Here is a 7,890-nt window from a genome sequence, read left to right as displayed (position 1 = left end):
CACACATAATAATCTAAATTAAAAGAGTGTAAATACAAAACACCAATCAGAATCCAATCATTAAACCTATGTAAATATAACACACACTAGTGAGGACATTATGAATTAACTATAATAAATGTAAGCACTAATAAACAGCAAGTTACTAAACCACTGTCAATATAAAGCTGAATGGTCAGTATCCAGTTGCTACAGCAAATATAACAGGTACTGGTGAAGTTCTGTTCCAACGCTACAGTAAGTATATCGGTGATAATTTAGTCAGGAAACAGCAAGGTATAAAAAGCACAATAATAAAAAAAACTATGGTAAATACAATGTACATCAGTGATTAACTATGGAAACTATTACACTCACATCGGATATACTTGTAAACTACAAAAATACCAGTGAGCATTCCATCACTCAGTCGGGGAAAATTGTTTGCTGGTTGGAGTCATACTTAGCACAGAGGAAGATGATTGTGGTTATTGGTGGTCAATCATCTCATTTCTGCAGAGGTTCCTCAGCATAGTATCCTTACCCAAACCACCTCCATCTGCTTCATCAATAACCTTCCCTCCATCACAAGGTCAGATTATACAATGATCAGCATCATCCATGACTTCTCAGATGCTGAAGAAGTCTATGCTGAAATGCAGCAATTCCTGAATAAATTCCTGAAGAAGGGCTCATGCCCGAAACGTCGATTCTCCTGCTCCTTGGATGCTGCCTGACCTGCTGCGCTTTTCCAGCAACACATTTTCAGCTCTGATCTCCAGCATCTGCAGTCCTCACTTTCTCCTGAATAATATCCAGGCGTGAGCTGACAAGTGCAAATATTATTTACACCATCCAAGGGCCAGGCAACCTAACCATTGCGCCTTGACATGGCCGGAAGAAACTTTTCCTCTTGGTGGAAAGATAAATAAACCGAGGGCATAGATTTAAGGCAGGTGGGTGAAAGGGGATGTGAGGAAAAAGGTTTTCACTCAAAGGGTGGTGGGAATCTGGAACTCCTGTAAGAGTGGTAGTGTTGGGGATGAAATGAATTACTGCAGCGAATGAAGTTAGGAGAGATGGAAGCCCTCATCATAACATTTTAGAAGTATTAAGGTGTACACTTGTGATGCCAGAGCATCATGTGCTGGAAAATTGAATTAAAATAGTTCAATGTTTGTTTTTGACCAATGCCAACTTGATGGGGTAATGGGCCTTTTTATGTGCTGTAGACTTCTGATGACTTTATGACACTACCATCACTGAATTCCCCCACTATCGTTGACCACTGAACTGGATCAGCCATTTCCTGATGAAGGGCTTATGCCCGAAATGTTGACTCTCCTGATTCTTGGATATTGTCTGCCTGACGGGCCGTGCTTTCCCGACACCACGCTCTTCATCTGCAGTCCTCACTTTCTCCCAGTCATATCAATACTGTCACTACAGAGCAGGTTAGAGGATACAAACCTTGCCGTGGATAAGTCATTTCCGGACTCCACAAAGCTGGTTGGGTGCAGCTCCAACAACACTCGAGAAGCTCGACATCATTCAGGATAAAGCAGTCTGCTTGACTGGCACCAAATCTCAAACATCCACTCCCTCCATTATCAATGCTCAGTAGCAGCAGTAGTGTGTACTATCTACAAGATACACTGCAGAAATTCACCAAACATCCTTAGAGACACCTTCCAAACCCATGACAATTTCTATTTAGAAGGAAAAGGGCAGCAGAGACAAGGGAATACCACCATCACCTGCAAACGCCCTCATAGACAGTCACCATCCAGATTTGGAAATGTACCTGTCCTTCATTATCACTGTGTAAAAGTCCTGCAACTCCCCCCCTGGCAGGTTATCTTCCAATGGATTGTCTCAAGAAGGCAGCTCACCTTCTCAAGGGCAATTCGGGATGGGCAATAAATGCTTTCCCAGTTAATGAGGCTCATATCCCATGAATGAATAAAAAGAGCACATACTGGTGATTTGCCTGTCAATAAATACTGATAATTAGAGCACTCATAAATATGGATCTAGTCCCCAAACTATAAAAATAATTATTACAGTAAACAACAAACTAGTGACAATTTGCTTTTAGGTTACATATCACACTCTCTCATCATGATTCAGTCACAAAACTGCAGTAAACATAACCACGTAAGCATCTATTCACTAAACTACTGTCAGTTGAGCGCATATTCATAAGAAATCAGCCTCTAAACTATATCAATGAGAATCTATGTGCAGAAGTACAGTAAATATAACATTGCCAAGAAAGATAACTAAACTGTGACAAATTTCAATCATATCACTGGGTCCCTGGATTATAAAGGAAAATAGTGAGTTTCTAATGCCATGTACAAACTGGTGTGCAAATATAGAACAATGAGAATCAAAAAGAACACTCACATGAACTTGTATTCAATACTAAATATTAATATTAAATAGTCCAGTGAGTTGGCAAGTCTGTGAACATTATGGAACCAAAAGTATGATATGCTTAGGAATTGCAAGCATACATTTTCTTGAAAGAATCCACGAGATTCACTGAAAATTCATTGATGAAGGATCTAGTTGTGGTTTATTGCAGATGACTCGTGGGCAGTCACACACTAGTATAAACAAGTAAGACCTTGAATCAACATGAAACAGAAGGCCAGACATCTTATGACAAAACAACTAAGAGGATCACATGAGAAAACAAACAATATGGAGTTAGCTCTGTGGAACATAGACCAACGAACAACTGGTCACATGCCCAGGAGACAGCAGACCAATCAACAGTTGATCAACAACCCTGAAGGCCAATCAAGTGACTTCGAAGGGTCGAACACAAGAGCAGTTGTTGTGCAACAAAATGATGGAGCCTGGCCGCGATTGATGAAGTGAGACACTCAACTGGGAAGGTGTGCTGAAACCACAACCAGTTTTCATCACATTGGATCCAAATGACCAGCACTCAAATGAGCCTGATTAAAGGTAAAGAAAAAGGCGCTATAGTCCCACTCTTTCATGAGAGAGAATTACCTCTGCTGGTAGTTTAATCTGAGAGTCACCATGCCTCAGGTGAAGGACAAAGTAGTCAGGCAGGAGGCTGGAAGAACACAGCAAGCCAGGCAGCATCAGGAGGTGGAGAGGTCAACATTTCGGGTGTAACCCTTTTTGGCACAGCTGAGAAGGCAGGGCCTTCACATTGACCTTGTCCGGTATGGCAAATGAATGAAGTTATTGGCTTATTTCTGCATTGCAAACCAGCTGCTGAGCTAAACTGACCCCAACTAGTCTGGCTAACTAGTGGGTAAGTACATGTTTCAAAATCAGTATTTGGTTTTAAGTTTAATTTGATGGCAAGAGAGCTATTGATTTACAGTAAAACATTGTTAGTTTTGATTCTCAATCTCTCAGATATTACAGTAGTATAACCAACTCACTGTAATTTCATAAAGAAAAATAAATTTAAGTATAACATTCATCTGCAATGGTTCAGTTCAATAAATGACCTAAAGTTAACAGAAACAAGGATACAGATATTAATTTGCAATAAATGAAGTGCACCTTGGTGAGTGGCCAGTCAATACATTACACTAAATGCAGTATATACCAGTGAGGATCGGTTCACTCCAAAACCTCCATTAATAAAACACTTAATAGTGAGGATCCAGTCGCTAAAACATAGAGTCATTTTTTAAAAAACCATTGAGGTTCCAGTCAATCATTCTACAGTTAAAATAAATAGACCAGTACGGATTCAGTCACTAAAACCTACAGTGAAGACACATACGGTTGAAGATCCAGTCAATAGAAACGAAGGTTCAAAAAAGCACACAGAGCTTCCAGTGAGAATCCAGTCACTCAGAGCTACACTCAATAAAATACACACAATTAAGTCCCAGTCATTAAAATCTATAACAATCAAAGCGCCCTTGGTGATGGATCCAGGCACCAAATACTACACTAAATTGGTCCAGTGAGGAATCAGTCACGAAAACCAAGGTTAACTAAAACATTGTCCGGTGAGGATTCAATCGCCATCATTCACTAAATAAAACACACATCAGTAAGGGTCCAAACACACTTAACAAATCAAACCACCCTGAGGATCCAGTGAATAAATCCACAGTAAATAAAACAACACCGACCAGTGAGTATCCAGTCACTAACAATTTCAATATAAAATACACACTAGTCCAGAACCTGTCACTAAAAACAATCTACTGGAAGTGAAACGCACACCAGTGAGCATCCAGTCAGTAAAACAAACAGGAAATAACACAAACAGTAAGGAAACACTCACTAAAATCTACAGTAAATAACCACACGTGTAAGGATACAGTTATTATAAACTACAGTAAATAAAACACATTATTGAAGATAGAGTCATGAAAAACTACAATAAGGAAATCAGACACCAATGAGGTTACAGTCACTATAAACTACAGTAAATAATACACACAAGGTTATAGTCATTATAAACTATGGTAAATAAAATACACAGGAGTAAGGATATAGTCACCAAAAACAGTAAATAAAATGCATAGAGGATACAGTCACTGAAAACTGCAGTAAATAAGACATACCAATGAGGATTCAGTCACTAAAAATGACAGTAAAAGTAACACACACACACACGAATAGAGTCACTGTACAGTAAATAAAACATATCACTGAGGATACAGTCTCCAAAAAAATGTGAATAAAGCACACACTGACGAGGATACAGAGTCTATCAATACTAAACAAAGCAACCACCAGTCACTAAACTACAGTAAGCAAACCACACCAGTGATGATATAGTTACTAAAAAAACTACAGTAAATAAAACATACAGTAATGAGGACACAGTCACTAAAAACCACAGTGAATAAAACACAGCAATGTGAGATAACTCACTGACAACTACAGTAAATAGAACACACAACAGTGAGGATACAGTCACTAAAAAACTGCAGTAGATAAAACACAGACCAGTGAGGATGCAATCACAAGAAAACTACATTAAAAAAAGCACACTAATGAGGATACAAACACAGAAAACTATACTAAATAAAATATATGCCTGTGAGAATACAGTCACTAAAAACTACAGTAAATATACCACACACCAGTGAGGTTACAGTCACTAAAATCTACAATAAATGAAACACACGCCAATGAAGACACAGTCACTAAAAACACAAGAAATAAAACATCTTGCAGTGAGGACACAGTCACTGAAAACTACAGTAAATAAAACATGATTTGGAGATGATGTTGGACTGGGGTGTACAAAGTTAAAAATCACACAACACCAGGTCATGGTCCAACAGGTTTAATTGGAAGCACACTAGCTTTCGGAGCAACGCTCCTTCATCAGGTGATTGTCAGGTAAATAAAACAAAGTGAGGATACAGACACTAAAAGCTACAGTACAGAAACCACACATCAGTGAGGATACAGACACTAAAAGCTACAGTACAGAAACCACACATCAGTGAGGATACAGTCACTATTAACTACAACAAATAAAACACATACCTAAGAGGATACAGTCACTGTAAACCACAGTAAATAAAATATACGCCAATGCTAATAAGGTCACTATAGACTACAGTAAATAAAATACACATGAGGATACAGTTACCAAAAACTACATGAAAGCAAACATAGTGGGGATACATTCACTATAAACTACAGTAACAAAAATGCACACCAGTCACCATAAACTGCAGTAAATTAAACACACACCAGTAAGGATACAGTCACTGAAATCTACAGGAAATAAAACAGATACTAGTGAGACTACACTCACTAAAGACTACAAGAAATAAAACAAAAAGCAGTAAGGATACAGACATTAAAATCTACAGTAACTAATACAAGTAATGAGGATACAGTTACTGAGAAGAATAGTAACTAAAACACAATGAGGATAAAGTCACTAATAACTGAGGTAAATAAAACACACCATTGAGGATTCAGTCACTATAAACTGCAGTAAATGAAACCCGCAGTGAATAAAACACATCGTAGTTAGGACACAGTCACTGAAAACTGAAGTAAATATAACAAATTGGATATAGTCACTGTAAACTACAGACAATAAAACACCAGTGAGGATACGATCACTATAAACTACAGAAAAACAAATGACACGCACAAAAGATGATACAGGCATGATAAAATACAGTACATCAAATACACAGTAGTGAGGATACAGTCACTGAATACTGCAGTAATACAAACACACAGTGAAGATACAGTCACTATGAAGTACAGTAAATAAAGAACACACCAATGATGAAACAGTCACCAAAATCTACAAGAAATAAAATAGAAACCAGTGAGACTACAGTCACCAAAGACTACAGCAAATAAAACATACAGTAGTGAGGGTACAGACATTAAAATCTAAAGTAATACAAGTAGTGAGGATACAGTTACTGAAAAGAATAGTAAATAAAACACAATGAAGATAAAGTCATTAATAACTGCAGTAAATAAAACACCACCAGTGAGAATACAGTCACTAAAAAACCTCAGTAAACAAAAGACACAACAGTGAGCATACAGTCAGTATAACCACAGTAAACAAAGCACACACCAGTGAGGATATAGTTATGAAGAAACTACAGTAAATAAAACACACACCAGTGAGAATATACTCACTGAAAATTAAAGTAAATAAAATAAGTGGTAAGGATATAGTCACTGAAAAAAGCAGTGAATAAAACACACACCAGTGAGGATACAGTCAGTAAAGAATTCCAGTAACCAAAACACACACCAGTGAGGATACAGTCAATATAAACTACAGTAAATAAAAGACACTAATAAGAATACAATCACTGAAAAGTACAGTAATTAAAATGAACACTAATGATGATATTGTCACTAAAACTGCAGTAAACAAAACACAACAATGAGGACACATTCAATTAAACCTACTGTGCATAGAACACACAGCAATCAGGATACAGTCATTGAAAGTTGCAGTAAGTCAAGTAGATAACAGCAAGAAAACAGTCACTATAAACTACAGGAAATAAAACACACAAGATTGAGGATATGTCACCAAAATCTGCAGTAAATCAAACACTCACCAGTGGGGATACAGTCACTATAAACTACAGCAAATAAAACACACTATTTAGGATGCTGTCACTGAAAACGACAGTGAATAAAACATCACAGTGAAGGCACAGTCACTGATAACTACAGTGAGTAATACAAATAGTGAGAATACAGTAACTGAAAACACCAATGAATAAAACACATTGTAGTGAGGACATAGTCACTGAAAACTACAGTAAATAAAACATACACCAGTGAGAATACAGTCATCGAGAATACCACTAAATAACTCTCACACCAATGAGGATGCAGTCACTAAAAACTACAAGAAATAAAACACATACTAGTGAGGCAACAGCATCAAAAGACTTTACTAAATAAAACACACACCAATGAAGATACAGTCACAATGAAACATAATAAAACCAGTGAAGCTGCAGTCACTAAAAACTCCAGTAAATAAAACAAGTAATGAGGTACAGTCACTGAAAACTACAGTAAATAAAACACACCAGTGAGAATACAGTCACTGAAAACAGCAGTAAATGAAAGGCAAACCAGTGAGGATACAGTTACTATAAACTACAGGAAATAAAATATACACCAGTGACAATATGGTCACTGAAAATTATGGATTTTTAAAAAAAATTGTGAGGATAAAATCATTGAAATCTACAGTGAATAAGACATACTTGTTGGGATACAGTCACTAAAAACTACAGTAAATACAACACAAACATAATGAGGACACAGTCACTAAGAACTTCAAAATACACAAGAAGAATATATTCACGAAAACTACAGCCAATAAAACACACACCAGTAAAGGTTCAGTCATTATAAACTAGTGAATAAAAAACA

This window comes from Hemiscyllium ocellatum, chromosome 35 (genome assembly GCF_020745735.1).
Source record: "Hemiscyllium ocellatum isolate sHemOce1 chromosome 35, sHemOce1.pat.X.cur, whole genome shotgun sequence".
NCBI classification, from domain to species: Eukaryota; Metazoa; Chordata; class Chondrichthyes; order Orectolobiformes; family Hemiscylliidae; genus Hemiscyllium; species Hemiscyllium ocellatum.
This window is presented reverse-complemented; position numbering follows the sequence as displayed.